Source organism: Callionymus lyra, chromosome 7, assembly GCF_982586985.1.
Source record: "Callionymus lyra chromosome 7, fCalLyr1.hap1.1, whole genome shotgun sequence".
Lineage (NCBI taxonomy): Eukaryota > Metazoa > Chordata > Actinopteri > Syngnathiformes > Callionymidae > Callionymus > Callionymus lyra.
In genome coordinates this window covers 5,760,424-5,780,230 of record NC_141824.1, presented here as the reverse complement: position 1 = coordinate 5,780,230, position 19,807 = coordinate 5,760,424, and the positions used below count along the sequence as shown (strand labels likewise).

Genomic DNA, 19,807 nt, shown 5'->3' with positions numbered 1-19,807 from the left:
TGTGTGTGTGTGTGTGTGAGACCCAATAATGAACATAAATATAAATGGAATGTTGAAAAGACAATACCATATACCATATATAATATTTAATTGTGTGTTGTTCGCTTTGCTTGAACAACCAAATATGATAAAATGATTCATCCAACAGCTTCTACACACTCAGCTACTTGGTTAAATAAGTAACTATAATAACAATTGGTACACATGTCAATAGTCATGTTTTAGGGTGAATAAAAAAAACAAACCGTTAGTAATCTTTTCATATCAGCCATATTTATGTATTTGTTTATCTAGTGTATTTCTGCAGTGCTTTTCAAATATTGCCTGTAAGCTAGTGTGTAAAATAAAATATAACTTCATTAGCAATTTAGCAACAATGTTTATGAGCCTCATTAGCTCCTCATTCATAATTCACAGTAATTAGGTTAAATAAAGTTGTCAAGTGACTCATATATATATATTTATATATATATTATATCTATATATCAGTTTAACAAGCCTGCACCTCTCAATAAATTTCCCTTTTGGAGATTTAGCTGCAATAAAAAACTAGCTTAAACGACACTTGACTTGCATTTATTAGCAGTTTAGAAATTTTGTAACATAAACTCTTTAACTGTATTATTTTGTTAAATAAAAACAGATGGTTAGAACCATTCCAGTACAAACATGACTAAAAATAAAGCAAATATTGTCTTGTATTTTTAAATATCAATGCATTTGTAATATAAATGATAGTAACGATAATAATCAAAGGTAGATGTAATTACAGTTAATGATTGCTTCAATATAAAAATATGAATTAATGGAAACGTGAAAAAACATATTTTTCTAACTATAAATGTTAAGAAGGATCAAGAGTTGCCAGTATTAGTTTCTGCCACGATTGGTCTCAGAGAATCGTCTTCACTGAACTGGTAATGTTTAAAAATAGGAAGTGGAACTGTGATAGTTGTAAGATGAATGCTCCAGTAAAGCCATGAGCAAAACCATGGACAGTTGGTGGTTAGAGGGGCCGGGTGAGTAGCAGTGATGGTGTGTCTGTCTCTTTTTGCCCTGCAGCCCCCCCGACCCACCCCGCCCGCTGCTTGAGGAAGCACCGAACACGGACCTCAAGCCCCCTCCTATACTCCTACCCCAATGACATAGTCTTTGATTTTGAGCCCGAGCCTGTTTTCCGAGGTAGTTAGGCCTCTGTGTGTTCCTGTGTTCTTCCTCTCTTCCCCCATCCTCTTCCTCCTTCACCTACACCTCCACCCCAGCACAACAGCCCCTTTACCTTGTGTCAAGTCCACTGTGTGTGTTTCCCTCTTTATGTTTTCACATGTTCTCTCTCATGGTTGTGGGATTCACTTCAATCTTACTGTTTCAAACACTGTGATGCACTTTTGTTACACACAGACTTCAAAAGAGTCGTTTTCTTCATCATTGTATGGTAAATATATGCAAATAAATGATGCTGTTTTTAAGAGATTCCTTAGATAAGTCAAGCCTTTTGATAATGAATGTAGTATTTAAAATGTATCATTTACCAGTGTAGCTCCATTAAAAAATATTTGGCCTTATGATTAAAAAAAAACGTCTTTGTGCTTTGATGAACGTTGCTGTGGTGATGATGAAGGTGATGGTGATGTGCCGTGAAACAGAAAACTCTCGGGAGGAGGGACTCCAGCGACGACTGGGAGATATCTGAGGGCCAGATCACTCTGGGTCAGAGGATAGGATCTGGTTCATTTGGAACGGTCTTCAAGGGAAAGTGGCACGGTAAGAGTCGGTCTAAATAGTTTAGTTTAACGCTGCTAGAGTCTACAGACTAGTGTTAATGACGTTTCTTTTATAAGGGATGGATTTTTTTTTTTTATTCCAATTATTAAGGTTTTATACCAATGTGAATGATTTTTATGAAATTGTTACTAATAGGATACATTTGGACCGTTACATCCTTATCCCTAATATATATATTTTAAACAAAATCAGAAAGAAAATGGCAGCAAAACCGAACGTTTGGTAACTGCCATTTATATCATTATCGTGGCGAGTGTCTTTACTAATCCCTGGTCCTTTGTAAACATGTTACAGGGAAGATAAAAACGAGCTTAAATAGTTCGACCAGACTCAATAGAGAAGTGGTGTCAAACTCAATCACACAAATCTTCCAGCAGTTGAGGTTGTGGGTCTAACAACATGTAGATTTGCTAGGGTTCCCTAGAATCCATAAAAGTATTTAAAGGTACTACAGTACATTCAAGAATCTAATGATAAGGCCTTTGTTTGCATTGAAATACAATTTGAACCAGGGACTATCAGAGCTGATTTACATTGAGGTTCTACTGCAACATGCTTTATGTTGAAACTTCGTTAAGATAAATTGTCTCTGGGCATTATGGGAAAGTGTGAATTTATTGAGTTTTTTTATAGCCAAAATGTTTCATGATGGCTAAAAGTTGTACCAGACAACGTGGACGACACACCCTTTTTTTGTGTGTATTTTTTGCATATATATACGATGGGAGTCAGGAAACAATTTTATTTTATTTTATTTTAATATTAACATTTTGCTGTATTTAACAGTAAGCATGTCTCTGATTAGGATCATGTCTGAATTATCTTTTTATTTTTACATTTTAATCAAACAAACCTTTCATCATCCTCAATTTTGCTTTTATTTTTGATAATCTCTATTCCTCATCTTAACTACTGTCATCTTTATCAGTCAACATATCAACACGAGCATGTATTGGCCCCTCCTGCCCGTGAATGTGTGACACATGTGAATTAGAACAAGCAGCTTATTTTATTAATCTTCAATTTCAGGCGATGTTGCTGTGAAGATGTTGAACGTGACGGCACCCACCCCTCAACAGCTTCAAGCCTTCAAGAATGAAGTGGGAGTCCTCAGGTAGCTCATGTCACTAACTCGAACCTTTGACCTCTGCCTTGGACTTAAACATCTGTGTTTGTGTGCGACAGGAAAACGCGTCACGTGAACATATTGCTGTTCATGGGCTACACCACCAAGCCCCAGCTGGCCATCGTCACCCAGTGGTGCGAAGGCTCCAGTCTCTACCATCACCTGCACATCATGGAGACCAAGTTCGAGATGATCAAGCTCATCGACATTGCCCGGCAGACGGCTCAGGGCATGGAGTGAGTCGCTACACTTGTTTGTTGTTGTTTGTGCTTCTCGCTTATGTTGCTTTGTGTTTTTTCCTGAACAGTTATCTTCACGCCAAATCAATCATCCACCGGGATCTGAAGAGCAACAGTATCCTAAGAGAGATCAACCAGTCTGGAGTTATTGAAAGTTACATGAAACTACTTTAAAAGAAAAATCAAAAGCATTGAAACTCGTGTTATTCCTATCACTCATTAGCTCCTTGAGTGACAGGTGTCCCATTTTGATTGTGGATAACTATTGAATAATCTTTGGTTTAGCAAACGTCTAACAAAAGAATTACAATTGTAAGAATATCTTTTTTCCAGAAATGAAGAGCATTCTTCCCAGGAAGTGTCCTTGACGACTTCTCCTCCAGATATTTTCCTCCACGAGGACCTGACGGTAAAGATCGGTGACTTCGGTCTGGCCACAGTGAAGTCCCGCTGGAGCGGCTCACACCAGTTTGAGCAGCTGTCTGGGTCTATCCTGTGGATGGTGAGTGTGAAGCTGCCCCTCGCGACTCACCTGAACTCCCTCCTGACAGGACTGCTCTTTCAGGCTCCTGAGGTCATCAGACTGCAGGACAAGAATCCCTACAGCTTCCAGTCCGACGTCTACGCCTTCGGCATCGTGCTGTATGAGCTCATGTCCGGAGCTCTGCCCTACTCCAACATCAACAACCGAGACCAGGTCAGATGTTTGTTCGTCACACTCCAGTCTTTTTCTATAATAAAGCAGAGTCCTCTCAAAGATGTAATGAAACGGTTTCTGCTGCAGATAATATTCATGGTGGGTCCAGGTTACCTGTCGCCGGACCTCAGCAAGGTGCGCAGCAACTGTCCCAAGGCCATGAAGAGGCTGATGGCCGACTGCCTGAAGAAGAAGAGAGAAGAGCGCCCCCTTTTCCCCCAGGTGGGATCACACACTTGTTCAGACCCGGCTGCAGAAAAAACATTTAAAGGGGGGCATTACATTTTTTCAGGGGGCAAACTTTTCAACCTAAATGGAAAAATGGCTCTGGGACTAATCGCACAGTATAGAGAAAAAATTCTCCCATTACTGAAAAGTGATTTTCAAAGTTTAGTGCTGTGTCCATGTATTAAACTAAAGCACCACAGCTTCACTTCTACTAAAAACATAAGCACTGAAGTCAACCTGAACACTGGATTGAACATCAAATAAGTTGTCATCTCATTAAACAAAATCATGTGATGTGTGATGTGTTTGATACTTGATGAAGCCCAGTTGCTTAAAAACATGTCTTTTTAAAGGGCACCAAATAACAATCATCACAATATAGGCTATTTAGTCATTCTACAGGAGCCTTGTTTTTAAAAGGTACAATAAAAACACTGAACTGAGCCCAAGTCCAAGACAGGTGACTTGGTGAGTTCAAGTAAAGCTTTAGCTGCAGCGACTCTCAGTTTGAAGGTTCACTCCAGGGTTCAGGTTGACTTCAGTGTGTTTTCAGTAGACATGGATGGCGTTGCTTCCTGCTCGCTCTCCTTGTTACTTTTTACTCGTCAGGGTATTATGGATGTTCATACTGAAAACTAAAACCAATTACTGACTCTATAAGCAACTGTAACCATTATTGTCAAATGATAACAATAACTGTAGTGGAACCTAATGACCACTTGGGTGTGCTGTTCTCTTGACATTGATGGATGTGTGTTGAGAGATAGAAGAAGATAATAAACGAACATATTTTGAATCCCGGATTTCTGTTAGTGTTGTTGTGTGTTCTCACATGACAATAACTGAAGAGTTGAGCTACAACATTGTACATTTACATCACCTGTGATAGGCCAGCGCTTTGGCTTCGTTCGACAGGGCAGAGGGTTGAACTCTTACGTAAAAATAACTGCCTTCCTGCCAGGGTGGTCACGGCTGACCCTGGGGGCGGCCACGGCCCCCCAATGCCCGCCCATGCCTCCGGGTCTGCACTTGTTCAAGCTATATCAGTATTTTATTTCAAAAGAGTTTGTTTATGTTTTTCCAAGGATCTCAAAGAAGTTTTACCTTTGAAAGTGAAGTAAGACTTATTGTGAGTCTCATTGTTCTTTTGAGATCCTGGCGTCCATCGAGCTGCTGGCTCGCTCGCTCCCCAAAATCCACCGCAGCGCCTCGGAGCCGTCGTTAAACAGAGCTGGTTTTCCAGACGGAGGACTTCAGCTTGTATGCCTGCGCGTCACCCAAGACCCCAATACAGGCCGGTGGCTATGGTAGGTTTTATTTGCGTCTCTGCACTCGACTTTCCTCCCACAGTTCAGAGAAGCATGTTCGTAACTGATTCTTACTGTAGGCGTGTCTGCAAACATCGACACCCCTAGTCTCTAGATACCACACTATTCTTTCTACGCAGTCGAGGCATGTGTAACTAGTTACTTGCAGTTGCCCTATATAACCACTGTTCTGTATCCGTTTAATAAACCTCCTAATCCCATCACAGCAAAGCCCTTACAGTAATTATCAGACCAAAGCGATTTATTCTTGTAGACCCATTTCAGGTACTAAATTAAAGTTAACAAATGACTCACATAAACTAGTGTACCATATTTTTGGGACTATAAGGCAAACTTGAATAACATACATTTTCTCATAAATCGACAGAGTTCCTTTAAAGCTTTATTTATGAATTATGCTGCTCAAAATAAGGTCAAAATGCGAGGCTCCATAATAATGCACCTCATGGAGATATACTACGATGCTGCACTTAATTGTAATTATACAAGGTTTAAAATGTTTGTGAATTAAAAAATAAATAAATAACACTTGTACGAATTAAATTGTTCTAATGTGGTGTCAATAAAGTTGTGGATATAAGTCACACGTCACATGACAGAAACACAAACGCCATTGGTCAACAGCAGGTTAGCGTCACTTAATGGCGGATTATTGAAGTGTTGATGATTTGATATCCGTGTGATGGTTTAAATGTATAGAAGTTGAGATCTGTCCAGGGTGTCCTCTGTCTCTTGTCCCAAGCTTACGACAGAATGTTACATGTTCACTTCAGTTTGCCATGAATCTCAGAAGTTTTGTCCAAACCTGACAATTCAAAATGTCTATTGGGTTATTTCAAGAACCAGCTGAATAACTGCTGACATATGCTCGTCAATCCATCACTAAAATTCTGTCTCCTTTGTTTTTTACCTTCCCAGGGGAGTTTTCGGCGTTTAAGTAATGTGTGCTGTTTCACACCAGTTCATCCCTCCTTCTTCTTCACCTCTCAAAAGTCCCTTCGGTGGATCCATTCATCACCAACAAGTGAATATTAGCAGAATGTGTTCCTCCCTCTGACCACCTGCTGGAGGAGTCCGTCCACCGAACACCGCCCAGCACACTCAGACACAGGACCGGTGGTCGAGGCTGTGAGGAGGACTGGAGCGCTCCGCTGAAGAAGGACACGGGAGACGGCAGAAAAGAGGTTTTGGGATGGTTCTTCCCCGGGCCAGGTCGAAGGTCGGTCATCTCCACTGCACTGAGGCCGACTCAGGACAGAGCCTGCACGGCGATGACGACGGCGTCTGTCGGAGGCGGATGTCCTGAGACCCGGCGAGGGGGGTTCACCCTGTAACTATGACTTGAATCTCCTTCATCTTTCAATTTGTGTTTTGCCTTTTCAAGAGAAGGTTCTGTGCAGCACAAAATGTGGCACTGACGAGTCCTGCTTCGCCTCCTTTAACTTCATGTGACGAGAAAAGCTTCTCTTGGATCACATGGCTTTAATATTGCACTCTGCTACTCACTGAAACATTCTCTATCGTCCACACTTCTTTACGTTGCTCATCCCGGCATGTGTCCTGATTAGAATCCACCTGTTGTTTTATTTTTGCCTTTTTTTCTGTACAGGCAGGCCTGCAGATACCTACATATTTAAAGTGACTTTTTTGGTTTGTTTTATGAGCTAATCTTTCAGAATCTAAGCTAACAAGTCTTTCTTTTGGACGCTTGTGTACTTTGCACTTTGTAGAAAATGCATTGAAGCCTTTTTGATCGGAACATGAGTCCCGAGACGAAGAGCCGATGATGAACCGGAGGAGGCTCTTGTTTTTTTAAAAGGGAGGGTGAACATTCCTACAGCAATGAGAGCTAAAACAACTGCTAGCTTGATGAGAGGTGTTCAAACACGGACAGAGAGGTGGTCGTCCATCGTACACGTCTACCTTGACCCCCTTTGCAACATCATTACGACATATTTTGCTTCTGGTGTGGAGTTTTACACTCTTGTTTTCTCTCAGCTTAGCTTAGCGTAGCTTAGCACTTAGCTGACTGAATGCTAACTATGTTTTCTACCCTCATTTAAACAATCAGTTGATAACAACAGTAAGTCTTACTTTTTTTTTTAAACATCAGCAAAAGGTTTACAGATGAAAGTGTGTGTACATGAAGAAAAAAAGTAAGATATTCTCTTCTTAAAAGGTCTTTTTGTTGTCACTTACTTCAATGATTGGCTGCTGCTGGTTGTTGCATGATCAGCTCTTATCCTGCTGAAGTTTACACCTCAAAGTTACACTTGTCTTAGCGTCGTCCACTGATATTCATCGCCCAAAACCATACACAACAAGAGTTCCCTTCAATTGAATTCAGATGACAAGTCAAGATGAGGAAAATAACATCCACGTCCTTTCAGGGTTTTCTTGGCTGCTGATCCATGAACGCTGCTTCCGGTGAAGTTTTTCATATCCAAGTATCGTGACATGGCTACTGTGTTTACGGTTGAGCAACATCGCAAGTTTACCTTTCGCACATTCATGATGAGTGATCTTTGTTTGTTAAGATGTGTGATTCATATTTTGATGGATTGATGACAATGATTCGGTCGACTTTGAAATGAAATGTTGAATTATGAATCATCAAAGTGAATCAGAAACGTCTCCGACACCTTCTGTGTTTTTTTTTTTATTCAACTTTAGCACCTAAAACATTATTTTTAATCACATTTTTGTAACATTTAAATGGGTTTTCAAATACATTGGAGCTCTAATCAAAAGGTTCCTCTCGAAAGAAACTCATCGTGACATAGTGTCGCAAAAATCCACAAAAACAATTCAATGTAAAAATGAATGGTTTGTCGGATACACATATGGATGAAGTCGGGTCACATGTTCATCCTGGACTCACGGGGAGAAGCTGGCCTGGGTCGTGTTCACTGATATCACTCATGTTTCATAAGTCACAGCCAAGTTGTCACGAGCTGACATGAGTTGAAAAGAAAGTGGTCGCCTCCTCCACACATCAGTATCAGCCGGGATATCTACCTGTGCAGGGCTAGACGCACATCGGCCTCATTCTATCTTTTTTTTTGACTTGTATATCTCTTGAGCTCTGCTCCAGTCACCAACTCTTCTGGAACATTCCCTCTCTCTCGACCTGTTGCCTGCACCTTAAACTCCCTACACTCGCACACAAACACAAAAACCTTTCAATTGAAAATGATCATGACGTTTTCTCTTTTGTTTCGTTCCACCTGTAAATAGTTGTACAAAGGAAATACTGTCAAGTTTGCTAGAAGGCATGGAAACTACAAATGTAACAAATTATAAAATGTTCAATTTAAGAGACATTTTGATAGGCAAAAGAAAAACAGTTGCGTGTACAAATATTTAAGGCTGTATCGTACGGAGAAAGAGCTTAATGTATTTGTTGTGAATATGGAAAACTGATATATTAAAGAAGTGCATGAAAAGTGGAGAATGGTAGTCGTCTTTTTTCTTTCTTCTTCCTCTCTCCGCTTGGTGGCGCTGTTATAAAGCTTTTACCGTCCGAGCAAGATGCCATTTTACTTGAAATCTTGGATTAATATTGGAATTTATAACTTCAACGACTCTTTTAAAGGCGTTTACATTTCAGATAAGTTAAATATTGTCCTGTCACAATTGATCAATAAAATATTGTTAATATAAACACTTTAGTGTTAAAAAATGCGATTGATCTACTTGTTTGTAAAATGTTATATAATAACAAAATAAAACTATATGAATGTAGAAATAGTTATTTATTTCTTCAAAGAAAACTGAAACTATGAATAAATACATTACTAATGGTCAATACAAATAATAAATGATGTTGTGGAATAATATTAAGGTTGGTTCTTTTTTCTACATTTGACATAATTATTTTGAAACGAGACTGTGCCAAAAGTGGAAATTGTCATTTATGTATTTTAATGTATGTAGTAGTAATAATATGATTCTATAATGAACATGTTTAAATAAAACACGTTACATTAGTCAAGCTTTAAAATATTTTAAATTAAATATGTGGAATAAAGTAAAATAAAATTGAAGCATATTATTTCTGATTTGAGTTCTGTTCAAAACGTTAATAAATTACAATTTCATTTACAATATAATTAAATCTCGGTTTTTTTTCCCATAAAATTATATTTTCAATTTTCTACAATTTTATATATATTTTTCTACTTTTTTAGAAGACAATACATACAAATGTCATTTAACTGAAAATAATATTCATTTTAACAACAAATGTAAAAAAACTTTTTTTTTATTATTTTCCACAACAATAATCAATTTAATTGTTGATCAGATTAATAAGTGGATTTGTGCCTTTTTGAGACAAAAGAGTCAAGAGGACTAAAACTAAACACTAGCAGACCATCGAACAATCTTGGCAAACATCTTGTTGACTGACGACCTCAGGATTTCATTAGTAACATCTAGATGGCGCCGCAGATGGCTCGCTTTTTCCACTTCATCATGAATGACTCCTGCTTTGTTTTTGCAATACAGATACAAATAAAACATACAAAACATTTTAAAAATAACATTTCATTTAAAAAAAATGCAAAACATATTGTGACATTATTTCAAATGAAAGATTGACACCCAATAGCAAATGCATGGAAAAGTTTGATGTCTCATCTCACCTTGAAACAAATGAGTGTGAGCACTTTTAATTTACATGTTGAATAAACCTTCATTCAAACTATTTTATTGTCTGATAAGTGTACATTTATCTTTGACAACACAACCACTCTGATCATATTCCTCTCAATACTGCACAAGGAAGTAAAGAAGGATCATCAATGACAGAGAACATATGAAGTGAATCATTATTCTCTGTCTGCTTCACACTCAGGAAGGAATATCACAACTCTTCATCATGGTTAGTGACACCAAACACTTTACAAACACATTTCTTAAGTTAAGAACTATAGAAATGATCCCTGAAAGTATAGTCTTAACTTAACTCTGCACCAACATCACACTCCATCCTCACACCAAACTATTATAGTGATGGTTGATGTTGTATTTATTATTTTTCTTCTGCATTCATTAATTTGAACAAACATAATACTGTGTGATTCACATTAAATACACAACATGAAATGTATTTACAAATCAAACACATGCACCACAATACTTTCAAACTAGGTTTCTACATTATTTAAAAAACACAAAAAGTAAAGTCAATATTATAATAAACAAAAGTCAATTAATAAAATACTTTGTAAGTATTGAAAGTGCTTTGTACTTCTTAGCTTGATGAAGCAGTGTCATTATTTTTAAGTGTCCACTAGATGGCGGTCTCTGCACTATTTTCCATTGTTTTGAACAACTTTTCTAATGAAACATAATTTTTAAACTGATGGCGCCACCTTCTGACCTCTAAACAACATGACACTGTTTCATTTGGCTTCATCAACACATCACTATTAAATACACAACATGAAATGTATGTTTATATCAAACACATGAACCATAAAGCTTGCACACACATGGAGTAAAGTCAATATTATAAGAAACAAATGTCATTTATTGAATCATTTTGAGTAAAAAAATCTTTATTTCTGTGAACTACACTACAAAGAACAAGCACTTTTCTGGACTGATTTGACATCTGTGATCTATGAGGTTTAGATCTGGAGACTGACTAAGAGACTCCAGGTCCTTACAATGATTTTTATGAAGCCATTCCTTCAACACAAAGGTCACCTTTGGATCGTCACTGTAATGGTTTGGTGTGAGGATGGAGTGTGATGTTGGTGCAGAGTTAAGTTAAGACTATACTTTCAGGGATCATTTCTATAGTTCTTAACTTAAGAAATGTGTTTGTAAAGTGTTTGGTGTCACTAACCATGATGAAGAGTTGTGATATTCCTTCCTGAGTGTGAAGCAGACAGAGAATAATGATTCACTTCATATGTTCTCTGTCATTGATGATCCTTCTTTACTTCCTTGTGCAGTATTGAGAGGAATATGATCAGAGTGGTTGTTGGTTCTGTCAAAGTTTAATATAAACATCCTATGGTAGTGATGCGAGATGAAGCCTCATGAAGCACCGAAGCCTCCCAGCCGAGTAGTTCATCTTTGGAGCAAAGCCTCGTGAGGCTTCATTTGCACGACCATGCCATCATGTGGACAATTGGGAGCATTGCATATTTGTGCGCAAATGATTCTGATATTAAAAAATGTGCTTGACAACCTTGTTTTTTTTAAAATAATTATTCATTTTTATTTAAAAAAAGCAATTTTCCCACAGTACTGGGCTTTAGCCGGTTTCTTTTTTTACTGATTATTTCCCCGGCTTTGGAAAAAATCCTTTCGCAGGGGACGGATGAAGCCGGGGTACACAGTATTTTCATGGCCAGCTGAAAGAGAGATGGGTGTATATTTTTACATTTCGCCCAGTACTGTAGGGGGTCCTCGTTTCTAGGAATATTGTGTTCGTTGAGGTAGGTCTTCACCGCCACCGTAGCATCAACCGTTTCATTCCTCGGCCTGGTCTGCTGTACTGTGGCATCTAAACGATGCCAGAGTTTGCTTCCTAAAACAGAAAAGCTGCATGTAAGTGACCACATAAAATAAATAACAAACAGTAGTATAGTAAATAAATGAATTTGAAAGAAGCCATCTAGCTTGCCTGACGTTGGTTCAATTGTCTCGTTGGTCTCCAAGCTCTCATGCAGGGCTCTATAATGCCTCAGCATTGATGAAGTGTTGTTGTTGTATCCAATTTCCTTGGAACAGAACAGACACTTCACCTTTTCAAAATGAAAAAAAAAATAGGAATATAAGTACAAGGCGTGTCCAATGGAAACTATATATATATATATATATATATATATATATATATATATATATATATATATATATATATATATATATATATATATATATATATATATATATTCGATTTTTTTAAAATCAATTAAATCAATTATTAAATGTACATATGCCCACTTTATTGAACGAGTCATTTTTTTTAATTGTCATATTTGTATAATGTATGCACTACAAAAAAAATCGTGTTTTTTTAACACTACTGGCAATAAACATTTTCTAATTTTCACACTATTGAGATTTGTTGTCATATTATTGAAAAACGGTTGTAATATATTAGGGTTTATGGTCTTAATTGTAACATTAAAGTGGCCAATCAGCGACATTCTCACGTCTAGCAGTTGATTGGCTGAACCTGTCTATATAAATATCCCTTTGATTACTTGTAAGTGATCAAATACCGACCGAAAAATGGACAACATTCACGATGAAGTTCGCCATTTCTTGCTGAATAACGACTACAACAACCTGACTCTTGACTTTGATAATCCTAAGAACAGAAGGAGGATAATTAGGAGAGCAGCCAAGAAATACACCATCAAAGGTAAGCACTAATTACATGTATCTTAATGACTAGTTTTTAAGTTATCTGCATTTTTTTTCTAATAAATAAATGCAAATATAGTGAACATCTTAGTTAACCACCCTTAAAAGGTTTATCTGATTGCTTTTTATTGTATATGAATGAGAAAATGATTTTAATATATGTTTAATTTTTGATTTCTAATAATCAAATATAAATGTAGTGAAAATCTTTCTAATTCACCCAAAACGTTTTTATCCGATTGCTTTATGATTGTATGTGTATGAGAAAATGATTTTAATATATGTTTAATTTTTGATTTCTAATAAACAAATATTAATGTAGTGAAAATATTTCTAATTCACTCCAAAAGTTGTATCTGATTGTTTTTTTTATTGTATATGTATGAGAAAATGGGGACATTTGTTAATATTCACCTTAACTAATTTACTATCTATTTTTATCTAAAAGATGGCCAGTTGTATAACTGCTTCAATGATGTTCTACGCCTGGTATTGTTCACACGGGACCAGGTGTGTGAAGTCTTGAAGATGTGCCATGACGACCTTGGTACCGGGGGTCACCCAGGTAAATATTTTGTTCTTATTCTTTTGTATGTCCAATATTCTTTAACCTAATTGTTTTTCTTACTCCACTCCTTCTGTATTTCTCCAACATGCCTAACTCTCGTACTAATGACACCCAATGATCTGATCACGCAGGTAAACGCCGAACTTATGAAAAGGTTACGGCATCAAATCACTGGACTAATCTTCGACAAGATGTGGACAAATGGGTGAGATTTTTTGAGAATTGGTGACATTTTAGTCAACATAAGATAGGTCTGTAATATATTTTTCCAAAGGTCGATGAGTGTCACCGCTGCCAGCATCATGAGGTTTTGAAGAATGTTGCTCCAGTACTTCATCCCATTGAAGTAAAGGAGGCTGGACTGTTCTTGGGATAGACTTGATTGGTCCGCTCCCAACCACCGCAAAGGGAAAACGGTAAACCGATACTTACAAATAAGAGTAATTGCCATACGACCTTCAGCGTGTCTTACTAAAAATGTTTGATTTATGTTGTAGGTTCATATTGACGGCCACAGATTTATTCACCAAGTGGGTGGTGGCTAAAACACTTTATACTAAAAGTGCCCATGAAGTGTCCAAGAAGATTGTGAACATTCTTCTGGAATTTGGACTTGTTGAAAAGATTATTACAGACCAAGGCCGAGAATTCGTCAATGAAGTACGTGATATATATATATATGGCAATTAATGTGAGTAATGGATCATCCCTACAATCTTTCTATGTCTATCTGTGTTCAGCTCAACAGCAGTGTTTTTAAGGCTCTTGGCGTGAAGCACTGCATCACCTCTGCCTACCATCCACAAGCCAATGGTCAGGATGAGAGGACAAATAAAAACATAAAAACAGCGCTGGCCAAGTACTGTGGAGATGAACAGAATGACTGGGATGTTCATCTCCGGGGAGTTGTTGCAAGCATTAACACATCCAAACAGGTAACATGCCACAAAGTACTCTGGTGGACAAAAACTAAATCTAAATAGATCAAATGTTTTTTTTATAGAGGTCAATCAAGTACACACCGTTTTTCGCTCTGTTTGGAAGACACCCCCGTACTCCAGGTGTAATTAATGCGATGCCAAGTGAGATGGAAACTACATCCGTGTCTGTTGAAATCTCAGAAGAACACCTGGAGGCAAAGGCTGCAACAGTTGCAGAGTTACATGCCAAGGTTAATGTAATGATCATCTGAAAACTTCATGTATTGAAGCAAAGAATGTCAAGTAACAATAACATTTGGTTTTGTATGTTTTTTTAGATCTACCAAAACATCAAGACAGCCCAAGAGAGCCAAAAGAAGGCATATGAGGCTCGGAAAGGAAGAAACGTGAAGTCTTTCCAATTCGACGTCGGCGATGAGGTCCTTAAGGCGAACAAGCGGAAGGAAGGCCGCAAAGGAGGGCGTTTGGAGTGCAACTGGTCTGGACCCTATGTCATTGCCTCCATTTCAGGGAAAGGTGTGGCAATGCTGGCGAACACTGCAGGATCTCTCCTGAAACAGAGTGTTAACATTTCCCAGCTCAAACCCTTCATCAGACCAGAATTAAGAGGTAGAAGTAATTTCTTTATTACAAGAGTAGTTACAGTCTGAATTATATTTACATATTGACCTGATGTCTTTTTGTCCGCAGCATCCATTAACAACAGAGAGAACAGCATACAAGGTACATTTATAAAAGTTTACCTTTAATAGAATGGAATTTCATGCATACTGAAGCATTTAGCTAATATGTAGCAAGTAATAAGAAAAGCAAGTTAACAATGGTTACAATAAGATTAACTAATACATTTTTATGTATTGGTTAGGTGAGATGATGTATGTAAAGAATATGGAATAACAAATATTTGCTATATTTTGATTTGTTCAAAAGTATCCACATCGGAGCATTAGCCATCACCAGGTTCAATGCATGGCCATGATTACTGGTCAGGTGTTGGATATTTAAGAGAGATGCAACCTGACCAAGTCCTGCTGGTACGTATAAAAATGTTACAATTGCAATATATCTATATTGTGATGTATGTGTGATTTTTTTCCCCTAAACTATTATTTCTTGACTACGTGCTGGACGAGCTCAGACCACCCGCGGAGATCATTGTAAAGGACCAATCCGTGTGCCTTACCAGAGAGGACTTTTGGAACTTGGGCCTTCCTAAATGTTTGGAAGCCAATGTAAATGAACTTTAAAATTGTATTGCATTCTTGACAAATGCATCACTTGTTTCTTCTTTACCCTGTGACAGATTGGAAATGGATGCTTTAAGCTTGTTGAGGAAGCTGCTCGACGTCATGTAGGTTTTTCCACTCTCATTGAGAAAGACATAAGCCACTTAATACTTTTCTACTTTCGGTTTTCTTATTTTTATTTTTTAAGCAGCATAAATACTGAATGTGTGTTTAATCAACAGGGGAAACATATCCATGTTATGGATTTGTATGTGGTGCCAACAATGAAGATAGGAAAAAGTACATTTCCTGTAAGTTATCCACAGTCCTGTTTTTACCTGTGACATGATATATCTAATTCTGTTGTTTACAATTATAGGATGATCTGTCTTTAAAAGATATGATTGTCATTCCTGCCTGGAGCCGACAGACAGGGAGAGCAGATCACTATTTGCTCGCAGTGAGTCAATTTAAAAATATATTAATTAATCTTATTGTAATCCTGCTATACTTATTACTTGCTAAATACTACCTAAATGCTTCTGAATGCATGAAATTCCATTTATTTCTCACAATGATTTCAGGTCCTGAACCCAGCAAAGAAAGAGATTTTCTTTCTTGACTCCATTAAACCTGATGGGATTGGTGACAGTTCCTACCAGAGCATTATTAGGTTTCGTAAATTTACTAAAGCCCTGTTCAGTGGCTTGCTTTGCATGTCAATTTTAAAGAACTAAAATAATTCATAACTTTATAAATATAAAGTCATACATAGGATAAATACTGCCCTGTCCTTAATAGATGCCTCGTTTGAAAGGCGTTTGCCTCGTTTGAAAGGCTTTTGCCTCGTTTGAAAGGCTTACATAAGTTGTTTGTTATATTTTTTGCATTCTATTGACTATTTTATAACTTTTATTTCTTGTAATAATTACAGTTACCTTGCTCAACACATTGCTCCTGGCCAGTGGACAACAAAGTTTGGACGAGACCTGGAGGTGCATTTCTTCTGTCACTAGTATTTTATTTTATAACCCCTAACAACAGCACTCAACTTTTAATGTATTGTCTCACAGGGCTTTCCTCAACAAACATCTGGGAATTCCTGTGGAATTTTCATGTTGATGGTAAACTAGTATCACTATTTTATTTTTTGGATTATCAGAAACTTGACCTATTATCTTCACAGTACGCACTCCATCTAACCACCGGATCTCCATTCTGGTTTAATGAGGTCAGCATCTTATGTATAAAATATGATATTAAAATGATTAGTACTGAACATGTAATGGGTATAACAAAAATGTTATGTTAATAGGAGGACATACCACGTATCAGAAAGTGGTGGTGTATAACTCTGATGCAAAGATTTGAGACTGAAGGGTAAGACTGAATACCTTTTTTTCCTAAGATTTCAATAAATGAACCCTATTTACACTATCTCTGCTCTCTATCAAAATTTAAAGCCATGGACGGATATTTGCCTACTGGACCAATGAAGCCAGAGTTCTGCTTCAAGGGACACTGAAACCAATATACAGGGTCCCTAAGTCCCAAAAGAAGATGCACATGGTAAGCAAGATAATGGAAAAGTGGCTTGCATTCAACTTTTGTTTTTCTGCACATTGATTCACTGAAACTGTTATCGTTTAAAGGTTCGGACTGAAAAGGCTGACAGGTGTCTCATACTGGAGGTAATTGTAATTCATATTATGTTGCTCTGAAAAACAGGAATTGCAAAGAAAAAAACATAGTTGATGCTTCATGTCAAAAACATATGTATTTGTTTCATGTAATTTTTTTAAAATTATTTTCAATAACATTCAATCTCTGGATTGCATCATTTATTGCAACAATTATTTTGCAGTTGCCAAAGGAGATCCTCTCAGAAATCCTCCTTGAGGTTATCCTACTGGTGGGAGATGGTGCATACCTTACATTGAGCCTGGTGTGACCACTTTCAGAGACACCGTTTCTGCAGATTTCTTCAGAATACGGGCACATTTTCAGTGGCTTGATAGTAAGTACAACATGCATGTATTCACAAATCCTATCCAACTCCTTTTTCTTACGACTTTTCTTTTTTACATATTTCCTGAGGCATTAATACCTGGAGCACAAACTCTGCATCCTTTAGAAAAGAGTTCTACAGGATGTACACAATCGACTCCTGCAGAGGGTGTGACCTGGAATTCAAAAACAGTTTACCAGGTAAACGTGTTCAATTATATGGCTTATATTCACTCACACATGTACATTAAGGTCATTCTTTGAACATAAAAATGGATAACCTTTATATTCATTTCCATAGGTTACACTGGGACCGGAAAAAGGGGAGCTCTGCAGGCCTTTTACTCAGAAGGTTCCACATACTGCAGTCATTTTTGCAGTCTAATGCCATAGGCAAAAGTAAGTTGTTTTTAGATTTTCATAGTGTAGAGTAGTTGCACTCCCTACCATGTATCTCTGCTTTCACTGTTATTTTCCTATAGGCACACATCCAGTCTCCATTGTCCATTCTGGTAAGGTGGCTTTTTTCCAATTGTTCCCGAGTTGGAGGATTCAGGTGAGTATTGTGTCTGAACATTGGCTTCCTGTAGAATTTAGAATATAATTTAAAATTCTTCTCTTAACCTTTAAGAGCTCTGTATATCCTTCCTTTTCTGCATTACATTCATCACCTGTGCAGTTTAAACACCTTTTTATTTCTCTCCCAGAGCCCCAGGACCTCCAGAGCTGCTGCTGATCCAGGATCTCCAAGACGTCATCAGATCCAGAGTTCTCTCCAGCACCTCCATGGACCCTCCTACACTGTCCTCTTTTTTTCTCACTATATCCTCCCTCACTCTTCTCTTTATCCATCTGTCTACCCCTCCATCCTTCCTCCCAGCCGGTCAAAGCGGCAGGCCGTCAACAATGAGTCTGGTTCCGCTCGAGGTTTCTGCCTTCTAAAAGGAAGTTTTTCCTCGCCATAGTCCACTGCACAGTGTTTCGCTTCTTGCTCTTTGTTGAATTGCTGGGATCTGTTTTTACTTAATTAACTATAGTCTTACTTCAACTGTGAAGTGTCTTGAGATAATGTTGTAATGATAAGACACTTTAAATAAAATTGAATTGAATTGAAAGCTTGTATTTTCTTTGACTTGAAGAGGCGAATAAACGACCCGTTACACACTCTTTGTGTTGGAGCGACGGAAGTGTCGTGTTTTGATCGTTTTATGAACCATTGGCGGTCAGACAGTTTATTACTGTTTGTTGAGTGTTGTGACCTAGAGGCCACATGCTCATGAATATACTGAAAGGCCGTAATTATTAAATGTTGTTGTCATTTTATCATTGTTTCTGTCATTTATTTGTGTTGCAGTGTACATAAACAGACTTAACTGTAGAATTGTACGTATTATGCAACTGGAATAATCAGCCTAAACATGTTTCATTGTTCTACAAGCCCGTTTACAATTGAGAACAAAAAGCAATATAGGAGGGTATATTCCAACAGTATTATGAAGAGAACAAATCTCAATAGTGTGAAAATTAGAAAATGTTTATTGCCAGTAGTGTTAAAAAAACACGATTTTTTTTGTAGTGCATACATTATACAAATATGACAATTAAAAAAAATGACTCGTTCAATAAAGTGGGCATATGTACATTTAATAATTGATTTAATTGATTTAAAAAAAATCGAAAACCTAAATAATTACTGAGGTGTTTATGATCCGAACTACAGACACGTTATTGAAAGGGGAATATTCTAACTTTTTTTTTTTTGAGAAACGAATTATTTCGGAACTCGAATGATTTTTATTTCATTATACAGTTGTGCTTTATTATTAGTAAAACAGCTTCGGCCAATCAGCGGCTTCGTCACATGTAGCGCGGACCCTTCCGTTGGTCTCAAAGTCACGTGTGTCGTCAGACCAGGAAATGAAAGAACGAAAAGTGATTATGTTGACGAAGATCGTCTTTTTGTCAATATAAATGTTTTATGTGGTAAAAAGTATCATGTAAACGTTCTGTTGATGTTTCTTTAACCCATAAAAAATATTTTAAAGAGACGCTTCGCATATGACGCGTGTGACGTCATCACATAGGAAGAGGGGGGACCGATATTGTAGGGGGGACCGAAATTGTACCTACACCGTCACCGTCCTCCACTGATGGAGAAGAGAGCAACGCCAAAGATGATTTCTGATCGCCCCCTGGTGGCTGGAGGAGCCCGGCTTCTGAGGAAAGACAGACCTGATGGAGCAAGGGCCATACGGAAACACCGCCCTCTACTG

The 19,807-nt window shown here is 37.6% G+C and overlaps 1 long non-coding RNA gene, 2 other non-coding genes and 1 pseudogene across 3 annotated transcripts; 3 read left to right on the top strand and 1 right to left on the bottom strand.

Annotated features, from left to right (window-relative positions):
* The window catches only part of LOC148074792 (serine/threonine-protein kinase B-raf-like), an 11,963-nt pseudogene extending 3,278 nt beyond the window's left edge, over positions 1 to 8,685 (top strand).
* A 1,467-nt stretch (positions 8,686 to 10,152) lies between these two features.
* On the bottom strand, positions 10,153 to 10,365 carry LOC148074791 (small nucleolar RNA U3). Its single transcript, XR_015712059.1, has one exon. It is a non-coding gene; the product is annotated as a small nucleolar RNA U3 (small nucleolar RNA).
* An 818-nt stretch (positions 10,366 to 11,183) lies between these two features.
* On the top strand, positions 11,184 to 11,396 carry LOC148074790 (small nucleolar RNA U3). The gene has a single exon (XR_015712058.1). It is a non-coding gene; the product is annotated as a small nucleolar RNA U3 (small nucleolar RNA).
* Positions 11,397 to 17,017: 5,621 nt separating this feature from the next.
* LOC148074789 (uncharacterized) lies at positions 17,018 to 17,678 on the top strand. The gene is made up of 3 exons (XR_015711823.1): positions 17,018 to 17,096; positions 17,180 to 17,218; positions 17,392 to 17,678. It is a non-coding gene; the product is annotated as an uncharacterized LOC148074789 (long non-coding RNA).
* The last annotated feature ends 2,129 nt before the right edge of the window (positions 17,679 to 19,807 follow it).